This window comes from Schistocerca nitens, chromosome 4 (assembly GCF_023898315.1).
Source record: "Schistocerca nitens isolate TAMUIC-IGC-003100 chromosome 4, iqSchNite1.1, whole genome shotgun sequence".
Lineage (NCBI taxonomy): Eukaryota > Metazoa > Arthropoda > Insecta > Orthoptera > Acrididae > Schistocerca > Schistocerca nitens.
The window spans coordinates 737,597,757-737,618,562 of record NC_064617.1 but is presented as its reverse complement, the minus strand read 5'-3'; the positions used below and the strand labels follow the sequence as shown (position 1 = coordinate 737,618,562).

Sequence of the window (20,806 nt, the reverse complement as noted above, 5' to 3'; positions counted from 1 at the left end):
TTACTATTTTAAGTGTCTCATTTCCTAATCTAATTCCCTCAGCATCACCCTACTTAATTCGACTACATTCCATGATCCTCGTTTTGCTTTTGTTGATGTACATCTTATATCCTCCTTTCAAGACACTATCCATTCCGTTCAACTGCTCTTCCAAGTCCTTTGCTGTCTCTGACAGAATTACAGTGTCATCGGCGAACCTCAAAGTTTTTATTTCTTCTCCATGGATTTTAATACCTACTCCGAATTTTTCTTTTGTTTCCTTCACTGCTTGCTCGATATACAGACTGAATAACATCGGGGATAGGCTACAACCCTGTCTCACTCCCTTCCCAACCACCACTTCCCTTTCATGTCCCTCGACTCTTATAACTGCCATCTGGTTTCTGTACAAATTGTAAATAGCCTTTCGCTCCCTGTATTTTACCCCTGCCACCTTCAGAATTTGAAAGAGAGTATTCCAGTCAACATTGTCAAAAGCTTTCTCTAAGTCTACAATGCTAGAAACGTAGGTTTGCCTTTCCTTAATCTAGCTTCTAAGATAAGTCGTAGGGTCAATTTTGCCTCACGTTTTCCAATATTTCTACGAAATCCAAACTGGTCTACCCCGAGGTCGGCTTCTACTAGTTTTTCCATTCGTCTGTAAAGAATTCGCATATATATAATCATAATTCTGGACGCAGAACTGAAAAGACGACATTGCACCCCTCCTGTATTCTGAGTTGTCACCAGGAGCACCACTGTCGATATACCTCTGTCGGCCGTTGCGTCGCCGCACTGCCCATGGGGACATTTGTCTTGCTGAAGACAGGCCCATTCCCTCAGTAAAATAAAAAAAAAGGAAGATAAATGTTTCAAGTCCATTCGACATAGCGCCCTGACTCAAGTTACAGTATTTGTCATACACAGTCCAGTCAACATTAATGTGACTACCGCTTATATTCGACATCAACATGCAATAACCGCTCACAGACGGCAGGTGGCAGCACTAGCAGTGGGGGGGGGGGGGGGGGTATATAAATCGTATCGGGGGATACAGGAAACATTGCAGTCGTTGTGATGTGGAAATGGACGATTTACCTGGCGTCCAAAAGGGCATGATCATAGGCTTGCCGGCCAAGGGTGCAAGCATTTCCGAAAAGGCTAAGCTTGTAAACTGTTCTAGTGCCGCCGTGGTTAAAGTATACCAAGCATAGGAAAATGGCGCTACGCAAAACCGGCGCCGAGGCAACTGTGGTTCACCGCGGGCCATAGATGACAGGGATGAATGACAGATACGGTGATGTGTACGGGCGAACAGACATGAACAGTTGAGCAGCTGAGCACCTAGATAAACCAATGACCGTTCAGCGAACGTTGCTGCGTGTGGGCCTGATCAGCTGGCGCCTGTTAGTAGGCGATGAAGGCTGGAATCTGCACGCCAGTTCCACAGCTGGATGTCCATTGAGTGATGACTTTTCATATAAATCACATTTTATACTCCATCGGAGAAATGGCCGCTGGTGAGGGCGATGTAAGTTGTCAGTTCTAATCGTGCTGTGGACCAGGCAACTCGAGGTTGTAGTTTCCGTTTTATTTAATTGAGCTGTAAAGTGAGCTGCTAAAGAAATTCTTTAACAAAATCTGGGGGAAACCCTTAAACATTATGTCTTCACACATGTGTTAATGGTCATAGCTGCCTGCTTTGCGAATACTGAGTTGGTTCAAATGGTTCAAATGGGTCTGAGCACTTTGGGGCTTAACATCTGAGGTCATCAGTCCCCTAGAACTTAGAACTACTTAAACCTAACTAACCTAAGGACATCACACACATCCATGCCCGAGCCAGCACTCGAACCTGCGACCGTAGCAGTCGCGCGGTTCCGGACTAAAGCGCCTAGAACCGCTCGGCTACCGCGGCCGGCAATATTAAGCTGCTTTACTATAGAAACGTCTCTGAAGAGCTTCGACTCGACCGTCAACGATACGAATTCGGGTTTTGATCGTCACGTAGAACCCAGAGGTCAGGGGAATATTTATAAAGGGAAAATATTTACACAGTTCCTCTGAGCTAAATTTCTGTAATAGCAATTAGGCACCCCTGGGAAAGTTTTCTAACTCCGGCATTAGTAACTTCCTTCCACTCTGTACAGCTTCAAAAATGGGCAGTTTCGTTGGTTTCAATCTAACTGAATATCTTAAGTATCAGCTTCGATCAGCATTAAGTTCTCCTTGAATCCATATGTGAACTTCGAAATGTGCAGTGTGCCTGCGTTGCTCTAGAGCATGCACTGCGAGGTATTCACGCAGTTTATCGCGTTCATTTACCATAAGGAATCAAACAACGACAGTAAAACATATTACAACATATTTATTGTGGTTTAACGAAAATAAATGAATTCCTGGCGAAAAAATTACATGAAAAATCTCTTCTAAATGGAAAAGAAACGACATATAAAATGTTAATTATAGCGTTAACCAAGGTATTCTTATTGGATGACAAGCTATAGCCGGCCGCAGTGACCGAGCGGCTCTAGGCCCTCCAGTCCGGAACCGCGCGACCGCTACGGTCGCAGGATCGAATCCTGCCTCAGGCATGGATGTGTGTCATGTTCTTAGGTTAGTTAGGTCTAAGTAGTTCTAAGTTGTAGGGGACTGATGACCTCAGATGTTAAGGCCCATAGTGCTCAGAGCCATTTGAACAAAAATGTTCAAATGTGCCGGCCGGAGTGGCCGAGCGGTTAAAGGCGCTACAGTCTGGAACCGCACGACCGCTACGGTCGCAGGTTCGAATCCTGCCTCGGGCATGGGTGTGTGTGATGTCCTTAGGTTGGTTAGGTTTAAGTAGTTCTAAGTTCTAGGGGACTTATGACCACAGCAGTTGAGTCCCATAGTGCTCAGAGCCATTTTTTTGTTCAAATGTGTGTGAAATCTTAAGGGACTTAATTGCTAAGGTCATCAGTCCCTAAGCTTACACACTAATTAACCTAAATTATCCTAACGACAAACACACACACCCATGCCCAGGGAGGACTCGAACCTCCGCCGGGATCAGCCGCACAGTCCATGACTGCAGCGCCCCAGACCGCTCGGCTAATCCCGCGCGGCGCCATTTGAAGCATTTGACAAGCTATAAAATTAACTTTGAGCCATACTCGTGCCTTGCATATTTGTGTAATACACTGATGCGACAAAAGTCACGGGATACCTCCTAATATCGTGTCGGGATACCTTTTGCCCGGCACAGAGCAGCAACTCGACGTGGTAGAAATTCAACAAGTCGCTGGAAGTCCCCAGCAGAAATATTGACCCATGCCTCTACAGCCAATCTTAACTGCGAAAATATTGTGGGAGCAGTATTTTGTACACGAACTAGCCTTTCAATTATACCTCATGAATATTCGATGGGGTTCATTTATGGTGATCTGAGTGGCCAAATCTTTCGCTCGAATTGTCCAGAATATTCTTCAAACCAATCTCGCACAGTTGTGGCCCAATGACACGGCGCATCTTTGATGGAGAACATGAAAACCATGAATGGCTGCAGATGGTCTCCAAGTAGCCGAATACAGCCATTTACAGTCAATTATCGGTTCAGTTGGACCAGAGGACCCAGTCCTTCCCTGTTCAGACAGCACACACCATTATGGAGTCATCGCCAGCCTGTACAGTGCCTTGTCGAGTCCATGGCTTCCTGCGGTTGCGCCATCCTCGAACCACACCATCAGTTCTTACAAACTGAAATCGGGATTCATCTGACCAGGCCATTGTTTTCCCGTAGTCTAAGGTCGAACCACAAGTCCGAGAGAGGTGCTGCAGGCGATGTCGTGCTGCCGTAGCCCATTAACATCAGATTTCGTCGCACTGTCCTAACGTGTATGTTCGTCGTACGTCCCACATTGACTTCTACGGTTATTCCACGCAGTATCGCTAGCCTATTCCCACCGACAACTCTACGCAAATACCGCTGCTCTCGGTCGTTAAGGAAAGCTGCCGCATTCTGCGTTGTCCGTGGTGAGAGGAAATGCCTGAAATTTTCTCAGAACACTATTGACACTGTGGATCTCGGAATTCCCTAAAGACCTCCGAAATGAAATGTCCCATGCGTCTTGCTCCAATTACTATTCCGCGTTCAAAGTCCGTTAGAAGTAGATTAATTCCCGTTGTACGGCCATAATCACATCGGAAACCTTTTCACATGAATCACGTGAGTACGAATGACAGCTCTGCCTATGGACAGCCCTTTTACACCTTGTGTTATGTATACTATCGTCATGTGTATATATACATATCGCTATCCCGTCACTTCTATAGTCGAAGTGTATAATACTCATCATATTAAAATGGATCGTCTGCTTCCGACGCAAGTTTATTGTGACTGGTTTGATGCGGCCCGCTACAGATTCCTCTCCTGTGCCAAACCTTCCATCTCACAGTAGCACTTGGAACCTACTCCCTCGATTATTTCCTTGATGTATTCCAATCTCTGACTTCCTCTAAAGTTTTTACCCTCTACAACTTCCTCCCGTACCATGGAAGTTATTCCGTGATATCTCAACAAATATACTGCCATTCTGACCTTTCTCCTTTTCAGTGTTTCCCACAAATTCCTTTCCTCGCCAATTCTCCGAAGAACCTCCTCATACTTTACTTTATCAGTCCACATAATGTTCAGCATTCTTATGTAGCACTACGTCTCAGATGCTTCTATTCCCTTCTCATTCGGTTTTCCCACAGGCCATGTTTCACTGTCATACTATGTTGCGCTCCAAACGTACACTATATGATGAAAAGTATCCGGACCCCCGAAAAAACGTACGGTTTTCATATTAGGTGCATTTTGCTGTCACATACTGCCAGGTACTCCATATCAGCGACCTCAGTATTCATTACACATCGTGAGAGAGCAGAATGGGGCGCTCCGCGGTACTCACGGACTTCGAACGTGGTCAGGTGATTGGGTGTCATTTGTATCATACGTCTGTACGCGAGATTTCCACACTCATAAACATCCCTAGGTCAACTGTTTCCGACGTTACAGTGAAATGGAAACTTGAACGGACACGTACAGCACAAAAGTGAGCAGGCCGACCTCGTCTGGTGACTGATAGAGACCGCCGACAGTTGAAGAGGGTCGTAATGTGTAATAGGCAGACATCTATCCAGAGCAACACACAAGAATTCCAAACTGCATCAGGATCCACTGCGAGTTCTTCATAGAACACCTTTGGCATATTTTGGAACGCCGACTTCGTGCCAGGCCGCAGCGACCGACATCGATACCTCTCCTCATTGCAGTACTCCGTGAAGAATGGGCTGCCATTCCCCAGAAACCATCCAGCACCTAACTAAACGTATGCATGCGAGAGTGGAAGCTGTACATCAAAGCTAAGGGTGAGCCAACACCAGGTGGGAGGCGAAAAAACTTGGATTTCATGGTCGAGCCGCTGCTCATAGGCCACACATCACGCCGGTAAATGCCAAACGATGCCTCGCTTGGTGTACAGTGGAAAAACGTTGTGTGGAGTGACGAATCACGGTGCACACTGTGGCGATCCGATGGCAGTGTGTGGTTATGGCGAATGCCCGGTAACGTCATCTGCCAGCGTGTGTAGTGCCAACAGTAAAATCCGGAGGCGGTGCTGTTATGGTGTGATCGCGTTTTTCATGGAGGGAGCTTCCACCCCTTGTTATTTTGCGTGGAACTATCACAACATAGGCCTACATTAATATTTAAGCACCTTCTTGCTTCTCACTGTTGAAGAGCAATTCGGGGATGACGATTGCATCTTTCAACACGATCGAACTCCTGTTCATAATGCACGGCCTGTCGCGCGGAGTGGTTTCACGACAATAACATCCCTGTAATAGACTGGCCTGTACAGAGTTTTGACCTGAATTCCATAGAACACCTTTGGCATGTTTTGGAACGCCGACTTCGTGCCAGGCCGCAGCGACCGACATCGATACCTCTCCTCATTGCAGCACTCCGTGAAGAATGGGCTCCCATTCCCCATGAAACCATCCAGCACCTAACTGAACATATGCATGCGAGAGTGGAAGCTGTACATCAAAGCTAAGGGTGAGCCAACACCATACTGAATTCGAGCATTACCGATGGAGGGCGCCTCGAACTTGTAAGTCATTTTCTGCCAGATGTCCGGATACTTTTGATCACTTGGTGTGGATTCTCAGAAATTTCTTCCTCAGATTAAGGCCTTTGTTTAATACTAGCTGACTTCTCTTGGCCAGGAGTGTCCTTTTTGCCAGTGCTAGTCTTTTTTTTTTGTCCTGCTCGCTCCGTCTTTCATGAGTTATTTGCCTGCCCTAATAATAGAATTCCTTAACTTCATCTACTTCGTGATCACCAATTATGAAGTTAAGTTTCTCGCTGTTCTCATTTCTGCTGCTTCTCATTACTTTCGTCTTTCTTTGATTTACTCTCAGTCCATATTCTGTACTTATAAGGCAGTTCATTCCAGCGGATTCTGTAATTCTTCTTCGCTTTCACTGAGGGCGACAATGTCATCAGCGAATCTTATCACTGATATACTTTCATATCACTTTTTAATTCCACTCTCGATCCTTTGTTTTATTTCGTCAGTACTTCTTCCATGTATAGATTGAACCAGTAGGAGCGGTAGACTACGTTCCTGTCTCACACACTTTCTAATCCGAGCACGTCGTTCTTGGTCATCTATTCTTATTATTCCCTCTTGGCTCATGTACATATTGCATATTATCCATTTGTCCCTATAGCTTATCCATATCTTTCTCAGAATTTCGAATATCTTGCACCATTTGACATGGTCGGACGCTTTTTCTTTACTCTTGCTTCCATTATCGACCTCAAGACAGAACTGCCCCTCTGGTGCCTTTACCTTTCCTAAAGCCTAACTGATCGTCATCTAAGAAATCCTGTTTTCTTTTCCATTCTTCTGTATATTATTCTTGTCAGCAATGTGGATGCATGGGTTGTGAAGCTGAATGTGCGATAATTTTAGCATTTGTCGGCTCTTGCACTCGTCGTAATTGTGTGGATGATGTTCTTCCGAAAGTCTGATGGTATATCGCCAGTCTCATACAGTCTACACACGAACACGACTAGTCGTTTTGTTGCCAATTCCTTCAACGGTTTTAGCAGTTCTCATTGAATGTTATCTATCCCTTGTGCCTTGTTCAATATTATGTCTTCCAAAGCTCTTTTAAATTCTGATTCTAATACTGGATCCTCTACCTGTACTATAACAAGCCCTGTTTCTGCTTCTGTCATGTCATTGGACAAGTCTTCCCCCTCACAGAGGGCTTCAATGTACTCTTTCCACCTATCCGCTCTCTCCTCCGCATTTGACAGTGGAATAACCATTGCACTCCCTAATGTTACCATCCTTGCTTTTAATTTCACCGAAGTTCGTACTGACTTTTCTATGTGCTGAGTGTGTCTCTCCGACGATCATTTCTTTTTGGATTTCTTCACATTGTACATGTAGTCATTTCGCCTTAGCTTCCCTGCACTTCCTATTTATTTAATTCCGAACTGACTTGTATTTCTGTACTCCTGAATTTACATGAACATTTTTCTAATTTCTTCTTTCATCGATCAATGTATTTTCTCTGTTACTCACGATTTCTTCGCAGTTATCTTCTTTGTACCGACGTTTTCCTTCCATCTTCGGTGACTGCTCTCTTTAACGATGTCCATTCCCCTTCAATTGAACTAGCTACTGAGTGTTCCTTATCGCAGTATCTATAGCCTTAGAGAACCTCAAGCGTATCTCTTCATTCCTTAGTAAATTCGTATCCCTCTTCTTTTCGCATTGATTCTTCCTGACTAGTCTCTTAAACTTAGGCCTACACTTCATCACTACTAAATTCTAATCTGAGTCTATATCTGCTCCTGGGTGGCAGTATCTGATATAAGAATCTCTGACTGACCATGATGTAATCTAACTGAAATCTTCCTATATCTCCCGGTCTTTTCCAGGTACAGCTCCTCCTCATGAGATTTTTGAACAGAGTATTCGCTATTACTAGCTGAAATTTATTGCAAAGCTGAACTAGTCTTTCTCCTTTCTCATTCCTAGTACCCAGCCCATATTCTTCCGTAACCCTTTCTTCTTCCCCTACAACCACATTCCAATCAATCAAGACTATTAAATTTTTATGTCCCTTTACGTACTGAAGTACTCGTTCAGTATTCCCATATACTTTCTCTATCTCTTCATCTTCGGCTTGCAACGTCGGCATATATGGTTCAAATGGTTCAAATGGCTCTGAGCACTATGGGACTCAACTGCTGAGGTCATTAGTCCCCTAGAACTTAGAACTAGTTAAACCTAACTAACCTAAGGACATCACAAACATCCATGCCCGAGGCAGGATTCGAACCTGCGACCGTAGCGGTCTTGCGGTTCCAGACTGCAGCGCCTTTAACCGCACGGCCACTTCGGCCGGCCGTCGGCAAGTATATCTGAAGTATCGTTGTCGGTGTTGGTTTGCTGCCGATTCTGATGAGAGCAAGATCACTGCACTGTTCACAGTAACTAACCCTGTGCCCTACCTATCTATCGAGGGTAAAATACTAATCTAGGACATTTTTTCTGGAGCATCACTCGACAAGAGTAAAGCGTTCTATACTATCCTGAGGGATGAACAGTAGCCAGTACTTTCGACGTAGGGTGATGGAGTGCAGTGCTGCCGTTTCCGGGTGTCAGCAGATGGGTGCTGAAGAGCTTCGTCGCATGTGGTGTTCGAAGGCAGACGATCTGCCAAAAAAATGTCGCGGATATGTTACTGGACGTAACTGCTATTACTACTGTGTCAGAAGATGAAACACGCTGTAGCTGTTCCATTGAACACTTAACTTCAACATTCATACAAAAAAAAGGACAACGAGTCGTCTCGACCACCAGACGTTGCACTCAGCGATAGTTTACTGCTAGACTACGGGCGCAGACGTCGCAAAAAATCTCGAACATTAGTCAAAACTTCCTCCAGAAACTGCTGCAGCTTACAGTGTTGACAGTTTGTGCAGATACCGGACAGGTTTTATGTCAAAGAGTGTATGTGAAGCAGCTATGAGATCCTGCAAAGCCAAGCGATATAACGTCTGTCCTTTTATCTGCTACTCATGCGGGGCCGCTGTGAACCTGGGTGGTCCGGTAGAAAATTTCATAGCTTCGTGAAAACTGTGGGGTACCGCCCAATGCAAATGGCAGTATTGCTGAACGATAAACCACAATAGGTCACGGTCCTGCCGCTGTAGAGTACCGAAATGTTGTTCAAATACGATTTATGAATCAGGAACCTGATGTATAAACTTCCCTTATATACAGAATGCGGACTGCGTTGTTCGTACCTGCATTGTGTTGTTACACTGAAATAATAATTAGTTTTATATTCAAACATGAAGTGTGCTGCACATCATTTTGACGTTTTTTAATGATCGCGTTGATCGATATCCAATGGCTGTTAGCAGAATATGGAATCAGTGGGTTCAGGAGGGTAATACGGAACGCCGTGCTGGATCCCAACGGCCTCGTATCACTAGCAGATGAGATGATAGGCATCTTATCCGCATGGCTGTAACGGATCGTGCAGCCACGTCTCGATCCCTGAGTCAACAGATGGTGACGTTTGCAAGACAACAACCATCTGCACGAACAGTTCGACGACGTTTGCAGCAACATGGACTATCAGCTCGGAGACCATTGCTGCGGTTACCCTCTACACTGCATCACAGACAGGCGCTCCTGCGATGGTATACTCAACGACGTACCTGGGTGCACGAATGGCAAAATGTCATTTTTTTCGGATGAATCCAGGTTCTGTTTACAGCATCATGATGGTAGCATCCGTGTTTGGCGACATCGCGTTGAACGCACATTGGAAGCGTGTATTCGTCATAGCCATACTGGCGTATCACCCGGCGTGATGGTATGGGGTGCCATTGGTTACACGTCTCGGTGACCTCTTGTTCGCATTGACGGCACTTTGAACAGTGGACGTTACATTTCAGATGTGTTACGACCCTTGGCTCTGCTCTTCAGTCGATCCCTGCGAAACCCTATATTTCAGCAGGATAATGCACGACCGCATGTTGCAGGTCCTGTACGGGCCTTTCTGGATACAGAAAATGTTCGACTACTGCCCTGGCCAGCACATTCTCCGGATCTCTCACCAACTGAAAACGTCTGGTCAATAGTAGCCGAGCAACTGGCTTGTCACAATACGCCAGTCACTACTCTTGATGAACTGTGGTATAGTGTTGAAGCTGCTTTGGCAGCTGTACCTGTACATGCCATCCAAGCTCTTTTTTGACGCAATGCCCAGGCGTATCAAGGCCGTTATTACGGCCAGAGGTGGTTGTTCCGGGTACTGATTTCTCAGGATCTATGCACCCAAATTGCGTGAAAATGTAATCACATGTCAGTTCTAGTATAATATATTTGTCCAATGAATACCCTTTAATCATCTGCATTTCTTCTTGGCGTAGCAATTTTAATGGCCAGTAGTATAGATCTCAAATTTAGCTTTAAGGAGAGTTATTGTCCCCATGCGCCCTTCGTGATTAGAACGGGAGAGGGAACAAAAGATTGTCATCCGTGAAGTACCCCCCACCACATATTGTAAGGTTGATTACAGAACACAGACGTAGACTTCTCGAGTAGCCTCGTAAAATGTCGTGTATGAGCTGTACCACAAAAGATACGAAACTGGTCTTGTAGATTTATGTACTTGCCAAATACATTCAGGCACCGGTGGTCATCTTAAAAGTAGGCATATTCAGAGTCCACATTCTTCTGAATTCCTTATTTTCACGGTTTATAACATTTGTGTGTACTGCTTTACTTGAGACTACCCTGGAGCTCCTCCGTTTTTGCCTCCCAAATGGTTCAAATGGCTCTGAGCACTATGGGACTTAACTTCTGAGGCCATCAGTCCCCTAGAACTTAGAACTACTTAAACCTAACTAACCTAAGGACATCACACACATCCATGTCCGAGGCAGGATTCGATCCTGCGACCGTAGCGGTCTCGCGGTTCCAGACTGTAGCGCCTAGAACCGCTCGGCCACCCCGGCCGGCTTTTGCCTCCCAGCGGAACGCAATAACACTTACGTCGTGTACTGCTCGTGTGCTGCCTACAGGTTGCTTGACTCTAGTGGAACTTCTCACTGCTTAAGTACAAGGTCGAAAAATAACAGGGCAAGTCAGTAAATAGGGGAAAGTTCTTTCTGCTCAATGCGTTGACTACACTGTTTCAGCAATAACACGTCAAACTGTCGTTCTTGTGTGTTGGCTGTGCTACTTCAGTTCATTCGTGATGATTTGAGAGCATTTCATTATGATCCCCCATTATCAATAGGCACTAAGGAAGAAGCGAGGAGAGTATTTAGTTTTTTGTTTTCTGAAAAGTTATTCGCTAGTATGAACGAAATACACTGATGGAAAGAAATCGCAAAACCAAGAAGGAGTTATGCGATACAAACGAAAGTTGATGTGGGTGTTCCTACATCTGAAAGACGTCTATTCGAATTTCGCACTAGTCGCTTAAGAGTGGCGCTAGTAGCACCGCTATGAAGATCCAAAACAGGGCTGCTCTAAATACACGCTATAACGGTCATTAGTTTTAGTTAGCTTTGAGAGTGGATGTTGGTCAAGAATGACTAAGACGACAAAGACTCCATTGTCAACACCTCATTGAGTTTGAACGAAATCGTGTAACAGGGCTACGGGAAGCTGGATGCTCCTTCTGCGATGTTGCAGGAATACTTGGTAGGAATGTAGCGACTGGACATGATTGCTGGTAACGGTGGTCACGAGAATGTACAGCCGCAAGATGACCGGACTCCGGACGGCCACGTATCAGCACCGAGAGGGAAGACCATCGTGTTCGGCGTGTGGCTCTTGCCCATCGTACTGCATCTGCAGCAGCAATTTGAGTAATTGTTGGTAGCAGAGCGACAAAACGATCTGTTACAAATCGTTCACTTTACGGACAGCTCCGAGCCAGGCACACTGTAGCGTGCATTCCACTGACCCCAAGCTCTCGCCATTTACTTCAGTGGTGTCAAGTGATTGCTCCTTGGATGGCAGGATGGAGGCGTGTTTTGTTTTCTGATGTCTCGGTGCCAGCGATGGCTGTGTGTTGAAAGAGGCAGCTGCCGGCCTGCAACCACCTGTCCGCGTTCTAGACACACTGGACATCCACCTGGACTTACGGTCTGGGGTACGATTTCGTACGACAGCAGGAGCATTCTCATGGTTTTCACACTCACCTTGACTGCAAATGTGTACGTTATTCTGGTGATTTGGCCTATTGTGCTGCCATTCATGACCAGCATTCCAGGATGTGTTTTCCAACAGAATAACGCTCGCTCGCACATCCTTGTTGTAGCCCAATATGCTCTACAAAGTGTCGACATGTTGCCATGGCCTGCTCGATCAGCAGATCTGTCTCCAGTGGAGCACCTGTGGGACATCATCTTACGATAACTCCAGTGTCATCCACAACCAGGATTAACCGTCCCTGTATTAAGTGCAACTGACATGAAATTCTATCCCACAAACTGACATTCAGCACCTGTACCACACAAAGCATGCCTTTTTTCATGCTTGGATTCAAAATTTTGGCAGTTACACCGGTTGCTAATGTACCAGCATTTCACGTTTACAGATGCCTTGCTCAAGCTTACGTTAAACTGTGATCTTGTAACTTTAATCACTTAAATATGTTACCTAGACGAATATATTCCCTAAATTTAATTAATCTATATTAATTATTCTTTGGTGCTACGATTCTTTTCTGTCAACGTATTTAAAATTTGATAAATCGGTTTAAGAGTGTATGTTTCTGCGATGAAGAGTGTTCAGATAGGCCATCCGCTTCAAAAACAGACAGGAAGGTTAAGAGAGTTGAGCGAATGATTCATGATGATCGTCTCGCGCAAGTGCTGAACAGTTACCTCGATTCAACATTTCCAGTCGTCTATGAATCTCCAAACTGTCGCTCGTTGGATACCTTGTCAACTGACAAACACAAAAGGAGTTTGATAATGTCTAAAGCACATTTAAGGCGTTTTGAAGAGCAAGAACCTCATTCTCAGTTGAATAGCAGATTTGATGTCGGTCCGTCACTAACAAGCACGGTGTAAGCCACAGAGCGTGAAGTGAAACAGCCAATCAACTGCAGGAAAGCTGCTGACGTTGTTTGAGGAAATGAAAGATCCACTGTTGATTTATTAATATCCTAGATGTCAAACAGGGAACTGTGGCAGTTGCTGTGAATTACTGCGAGATCTGAAACACAACATCAAAACAGAGAGGGTAGGGGAGATTTCAATAGTTGTAATTTTGCATTAGGATAATACTCGTTCTTATGTACCTGGAAGAACAATTTATTGCATTCGAAGTCTTGGTTTTGAGGTGCTGGAGCACCTAAAGGACAGTCGTAATCTAGCTTACGGTGATTTCGAACTTTCTGGCCCGTTGAAGGAGCACATGCATTCAACCAAATTTTACTTGGATTACAAGATTATGGAGGAAGTGCAAGTGGGTTTTTGTACAATACTACAAAAATTCTTCCAAGACGGACGTAGTAAGCCTGTCAAGAGATGGATCAAGTGCATAGAGGTTAAGAGAGATTATGTAGACAAATGATGTTACTTTCAATGTTGTTTCCCCATTAAAAAGTTTCTTTAAAAAAAGTACTTTCTGACTTGCCCTCTCAGTTCTTCAGTAAAATATCACAAGTAGTTTCGTAGTATTCAAAAATGGTTCAAATGGCTCTGAGCACTATGGGACTCAACTGCTGTGGTTATCAGTCCCCTAGAACTTAGAACTACTTAAACCTAACTAACCTAAGGACATCACACACATCCATGCCCGAGGCAGGATTCGAACCTGCGACCGTAGCAGTTGCACGGTTCCGGACTGCGCGCCGAGACCACCGCGGCCGGCTTCGTAGTATTGCAAGCAGAGTCATTGACACCGTGTGTTTATGTTCTGTAGAATCAATGTCAGTTAATGTATTAGTCAACGACGTCGTCTTCCTTATTTGCGTACCTTCCTGAATCTTCATATTGCAAGCGAAAATTATTTAGGGAAACATCTATATTATAGTTCTCACGTACATCCTATTTTCGTTCCCAACGAGCGAGTTTTCGCAGAGCTTAAAACTCTGTCCTCATGCCATGGGATGTTTAAAATTCTGGTATCGTTTTTGGCAACAGCAGTGTTCAAATTCCGCGCTACCCACGTTGAGTTATGTTTATCATGGAATCACTAAATAGTTACTAGCAAATGTTGGGATGGTTCCTTAAAAAAGTATCGACCGATCTCTTCCGCGCGACCTTCACCTCTAAGATATTTTTCTATCTCACTGTCGATGCCTCTGGAACTGTAACCTTCACTTCCTTTGGCTGTGTATTGTGCTCAACAACAATCGTTACTTTCGCAACGGTCCATTCATATTCGTGTTATCTGTCGACGGATAACTAGAATCCACTTATGGGACGATAAGCAACGGCTCGATAAGGCATTCCGCGAACTGCTACGCCGCTGCTGACCTTTCGGCAGTTGTGAACCTTTATTGCAGAATCTCGCCATTGTTCCGCTACAAACATAAGTCAGAATGATCACCTTTAGTTGATAGTCCGCAGGTTCCGTTTTTATTTTGAGTCCTCGTTCTATCGATTACCTTGACTATCCTATTTGGCTTTTTGTACTGTGTTAATATAGTCTTCTCTCCACTTCTCGCTACGTATAAACTCCTTTAGAAGTTTTACATCGATAAAAATACATCCATAAAATTCAAAATACTATGCTTTTATAAAATTCGGATTCAGGTTTGTATTTCTCCAATCAATATATATCAGAATATGCAGATGTACCTAATAATAAATTTTCATCAATTTTAATTATGATAGTTTTAAAGTAGTTTTTGTTCTGTGTGGTTATAGCCCATCTTCTCGCTAAACCGGTTCAAACAGTAGTTTATAAACATGATTGGCATGCTTAAATTGGCTGGGATGATAGCAAAATCCTTATGGGGGACACTTAAACTCATGGAAGTACCTCCTTTTTTGGCTAAGATTATTGTCCAGTCATCCAGAATTGATTGAAATTAAGCTTAACGAGAAGCTTAGACTGGCAGGTACTATAGATGTTGAAATATCATACGATTCTCATACCAATACAGCGAAAAATAATGTTCATTTGCCACAGGATTCTCATAAGGGCACAGTGAAAAATAATGTTAAATACATTGCATTAGAATATCAGGGTATTAAAAAACAAAGTAGATGAGCTTCTTGTCGGTTTAGAAGATTTAGAAACTGAGGGTTGGATAGATGCACTATGCCTGTCTGAAAATCATATAGTCACAGGTATGGAAATGGTAAATGTAGGTGGATATAAGCTTTCAGCACATATAAGTAGAGACACTATGGAGAGGGGAGGAGTTGCCATATATGTTAAAATCTGTCAAAGGGTGAAAATTTTGGAGGCTAAAAAATGTTGTGTAGAGCAACTGATAGAAGCATGTACTTGTGAGCTTAAACTAAATAATGGTACTTTTATAACTGTAGCCGTGTGTAGGTCCCCATTGGGAAATTTTTAGCTATTTTTGAAAAACTTGGATTCTCTGTTGTGCTAGCTGTCAGACAGAGTGAAACAAATTATTGTATATGGAGATTTAGAAACTGAGAGTGGAGCTTTCAATGTAGATTTTGTGAAATTCAGATAGAAAGCTTGACCTTGAAGTGTTACTTGGTTGTTTCAATTTGAACTCAATTATTGACTTCCCTACTTGGGTGGTACAGGAAAGCAGGACATTGATAATGTTTCTACAGACCAAGATAAATTTAATAGAATAAAAACTTTTCCTACTAAGAATGGTCGTCTGATCATGATGCACAGCTAGTTACAGTATATGACATAGCTCCATACAGTAATGGAAAACAGTCCTCCAAAATAATATGTCCAATTAATGATTTAACAATTGAAAATTTTAGGGAAACCTTGCAACAGTTAGACTGGGATGAGATGTACTGGGAACCTGGATAAATCCAAAAAAATGACGTTTTGCCATTCGTACACCCAGGTTCGTAGTTGAGTACACCATCGCAGGCGCTCCTGTCTGTGATGCAGCGTCAAGAGTAACCGCAGCCATGGTCTCCGAGTTGATAGTCCATGCTTCTGCAAACGTCGTCGAACTGTTCGTGCAGATGGTTGTTGTCTTGCAAACATCCCCATCTGTTGACTCAGTGATCGAGACGTGGCTGCACGATTCGTTACAGCCATGCGGATAAGATGCCTGTCATCTCGACTGCTAGTGATACGAGGCCGTTGGGATCCAGAACGGCGTTCGGTATTACCCTCCTGAACCCATCGATTCCATATTCTGCTAACAGTCATTGGATCTCGACCAACGCGAGCAACAGTGTCACGATACGGTAAACCGCAATCGCGATAGGCTACAATCCGACCCTGTCAAAGTCGGGAACGTGATGGTACGCGTTTCTCCTCCTTACACGAGGCATCAGAACAACGTTTCATAAACACTGGACTCGCATTCGGGAGGACGACGGTTCAATCCCGCGTCCGGCCATCCTGATTTAGGTATTCCGTGATTTCCCTAAATCGCTCCAGGCAAATGCCGGGATGGTTCCTTTCAAAGGGCACGGCCGACTTCCTTCCCCGTCCTTCCCTAATCCGATCAGACCGATGACCACGCTGTCTGGTCTCCTTCCCCAAAACAACCCAACCCAACAACGTTTCACCAGGCAACGCCGGTCAACTGCTGTTTATGTATGAGAAATCGGTTGGAAACTTTCCTCATGTCAGCACGTTGTAGGTGTCGCCACCGGCGCCAACCTTGTGTGAATGCTCTGAAAAGCTAATCATTTGCATATCACAGCATCTTCTTCCTGTCGGTTAAATTTCGCGTCTGTAGCACGTAATCTTCGTGGTGTAGCAATTTTAATGGCCAGTAGTGTACTATATGTTAATGACTTACCACTCTGTTGTCATGAAGATACAAATCTAGTTCTTTTTGCTGTTGATACAAGTATAGTAACCACACCCAACAAACAAGAATGAGCTGAGGAAATTGTAAATAACGTCTTTCAGAAAACTATTAAATGGTTCTCTACAAATGGACTCTCACTAAATTTTGAGGAAACAGTATACACAATTCTGTACAGTAAATGGCACAACACCATTGATAAATATAGACTATGAAAATAAGTCTGTTGTCAAGGCAGAATATTAAAAATTTCTGTGTGTGTCCATTGACGTTTCATTCTCTGCTTTTATATGGCATCATATTTTGGGGTAATTCATCATTAAGAGAAAAAGTATTCATTGCACAAAAGCGTGTAACCAGAAAAATAGCTGCAGCCCACCCAAGATCACCTTCTAGACATTTATTTGAGGAACTCGGGATATTCACAGTACCTTCACAATACACATATTCACTTACGAAATCTGTTATTAATAACCCACTCCAATTCAGAAATAACAGCGGCGTAGTTATAACACTAGAAGAAACGATGTTATTCACTATTCTGAGTAAAATGTGACTTTGGCACAGAAAGGGGTGAATTATCATGCCACAAAAATCTTTGGTCATTTGCCAAAGAGCATTAACAGTCTGACAGATAGCCAACTAACAAATGAAAACAATTTCTGGATGACAACTCCTTCTACTCAATAGACGAATTTGTGGAAATGAAGTAGCAACTGCAATAAATAAATAAATTGTATTGTGTAAAGGAAACTTGTATTAAACTGACGCATTCCACATCATTACGAAATGTCTTATTCATGATCCATGGAACAGGTATTATTGTACACTATGTGATCAAAAGTGTCTGTAACACCCCCCCCCCCAAAAAAAAGAAACATACGTATTTCATATTATGTGCATTGTATTGCCACCTACTGCCAGGTACTCCATACCAGCGACCTTAGTAGTCATTAGACATCGTCAGAGAGCAGAATAGGGTGCTCCATGGAACTCACGGGCTTCGAACGTAATCAGGTGATTGGGTATCACTTGTGTCATACGTATGTACACTCCTAAACATCCCTTGGTCCACTGTTTCCGATATGATAGTGAAATGGAAACGTGAAGGAATACGTACAGCACAAAAGTGTACAGACCGTCCTCGTCTGTTGACTGACAGAGACCGCCGACAGTTGAAGAGGGTCGTAATGTGTAATAGGCAGACATCTATCCAGACCATCACACACGAATTCGAAACTGCATCAGGATCCACTGCAAGTACTACGACAGTGAGGCGGGAGGTGAGAAAACTTGGATTTCATGGTCGAGTGGCTGCTCATAAGCCACACATCACGCCGGTAAATGCCAAACGACGCCTCACTTGGTGTATGGAGCGTAAACATTGGACGACTGAACAGTGTAAAAACGTTGTGTGGAGTAATGAATCACGGTACACAATGTGGCGATCTGGTGGCAGGGTGTGGGTACGGCGAAAGCCTGGTGTACGTCGTCTGCCAACGAGTGTAGTGCCAACAGTAAAATTCGGAGGCGGTGATGTGATGGAGTGGTCTCGTTTTTCTTGGAGGGGGCTTGCACCCCTTGTTGTTTTGCATGGAACTATCACAGCACAAGCCTACATTGATGTTTTAAGCACCTTCTTGCTTCCCACTGTTGAAGAGCAATTCGGGGATGGCGACTGCATCTCTCAACACGATCGAGCACCTGTTCGTAAAGCACGGCCTGTGGCGTAGTGGTTACAATACCATAACATACCTGTAATGGACTGACCTGCACAGAGTCCTGACCTGAATCCTATAGCACACCTTTGAGATGTTTTGGAACGCCGACTTCGTGCCAGGCCTCAGCGACCGACATCGATACCTCTTTTTAGTGCATCACTCCGTGAAGAATGGGCTTCCATTCACCAAGAAAACTTCCAGCACCTAATTGAACGTATGCTCAGGAGAATGAAAGCTGTCATCAAGGCTAATGGTGGGCCAACACCATATTGAACTCGAGTATTACCAGTGAAGGCGCTACGAACTGGTACGTCATTTTCAATCAGGTGTCCGGATACTTTTGATCACGCAGTGTATGTGTGTAACAGAACTGACAATCTATGCGGGACCCCGAGTTTATTTTGATTAATTCAATTTTACATAAATCTGGCCTACCATATAATTTGAAATTATGAAAAGGATAACTTGAATTTTAAGACGCTTTTCAATTAGGATGTATAGATTTGTTGACGCCATATGGATGACATCACAAGCCACCCTTACAAAAGAACCTGTGCCGGCCGCTGTGGCCGAGCGGTTCTAGGTGCTTGTCTGGAAACGCGCGACCGCTACGTTCGCAGGTTCAAATCCTGCCTCGGGCATGGAAGTGTGTGATGTCCTTGGGTTAGTTAGGTTTAAGTAGTTCTACGTTCTAGGGGAGTGATGACCTCAGATGTTAAGTCTCATAGTACTCAGAGCCATTGAACCATTTTTTGGAAAGAATCTGCCTCAGCTGATGGAGTGTCAGTAGAGTGGCAGGAATGACAGGTATTGGTTGTTTTAACAGCTGTAGCTGTGCGTCACTTCAGGTGGCGTAGCAGTTTCATTTTTGAGTAATGCTATCGTGGCAAGACTGATGGCGGCCATTTTGGAGTGGGTCGGTTACGTGTTTTTTGAGCGGAATGTTGATAGTAAAAAAGCAGTTCTTTTATTATTCAAACATCAATATTGCCACAGACAGAAAATGCCTGGAGCTGTAATCATACGCCAAAAAAGATAAGTACAGGGTGTTTATGATTAAACTTTCGGTACCTGGGAGGACCCCCATAGAAAACGAATGGTCGTGGGACAGTAAACTTTATGGGAGCATTTGTAAAGACATGCGAAAGAGAAATAACGAATAAACCACTGAAAGAAACTCGCTTTAATTTCCTCACTGAAAGGTAACATTTGTTCAAATGGCTCTGAGCACTATGGGACTTAACATCTGAGGTCATCAGTCCCCTAGAACTTAGAACTACTTAAACCAAACTAACCTAAGGACATCACACACATCCATGCCCGAGGCAGGATTCGAACCTGCGACCGTGGAGGTCGCGCGGTTCCGGACTGAAGCGCCTAGAACCGCTCGGGTAACATTTGTTAACTGCCCACCATATTTACGTTCGAGGTTGCAAACGTTGTTCAATGCGACGAACATCTGCATCCACAACAGCCTAGAATTGCACCAGAGACACCATTTCACAACTGTTCGCAGCACTTTTAGAGCGGTGGCTGTTGTGACACAGCTCTTGCACCTCTCGTGAAGATCGCACCTTGCATCCAACAGTCTCAGCCTTAGCAACAATAACTTCTATAATAATCTGGGCACAGTTTCATGTATCATTTGAGCCATCTGCACCCTGGTGGTGGGACGTTTGAAATTGATTTAAATGGTCACAGTAGAGATTGTAGCAAGTGTCTTCTTGAGTGCGACGAAAAAGTGTTTCCGCCCGGAATCGAACTGGGGGCCTTCTGCGTGTTAGGCAGACGTGATAACCGCTACACCACGAAAACTGCTACGCTCTGAGCTCCACATCTGACACAACTTGTAGGACGATCGCAACTTTGGCGTAAAAATCACTCTGCGGAAACGCACAATGCGGGTATTTCGCATTCGTATGCAACAGTCGACAGCACCCTTGCCTGTCTGAATGCCATCACGAATAAGAGCCCAAGAAGTCGTCGGAAATGCTCGCGGCCGAGTCCTCAGTAGCATCAGCTACTCTTGAAACGTCCCCTTTAAACAATTATACACGATTGTGCTTAAACTGACACACAGT

At 44.2% G+C, this 20,806-nt stretch overlaps 1 non-coding gene across 1 annotated transcript; it reads right to left on the bottom strand.

Annotated features, from left to right (window-relative positions):
- Positions 1-20,467: 20,467 nt before the first annotated feature.
- Positions 20,468-20,540, bottom strand: Trnav-aac (transfer RNA valine (anticodon AAC)). The gene has a single exon. It is a non-coding gene; the product is annotated as a tRNA-Val (tRNA).
- Positions 20,541-20,806: the final 266 nt, after the last annotated feature.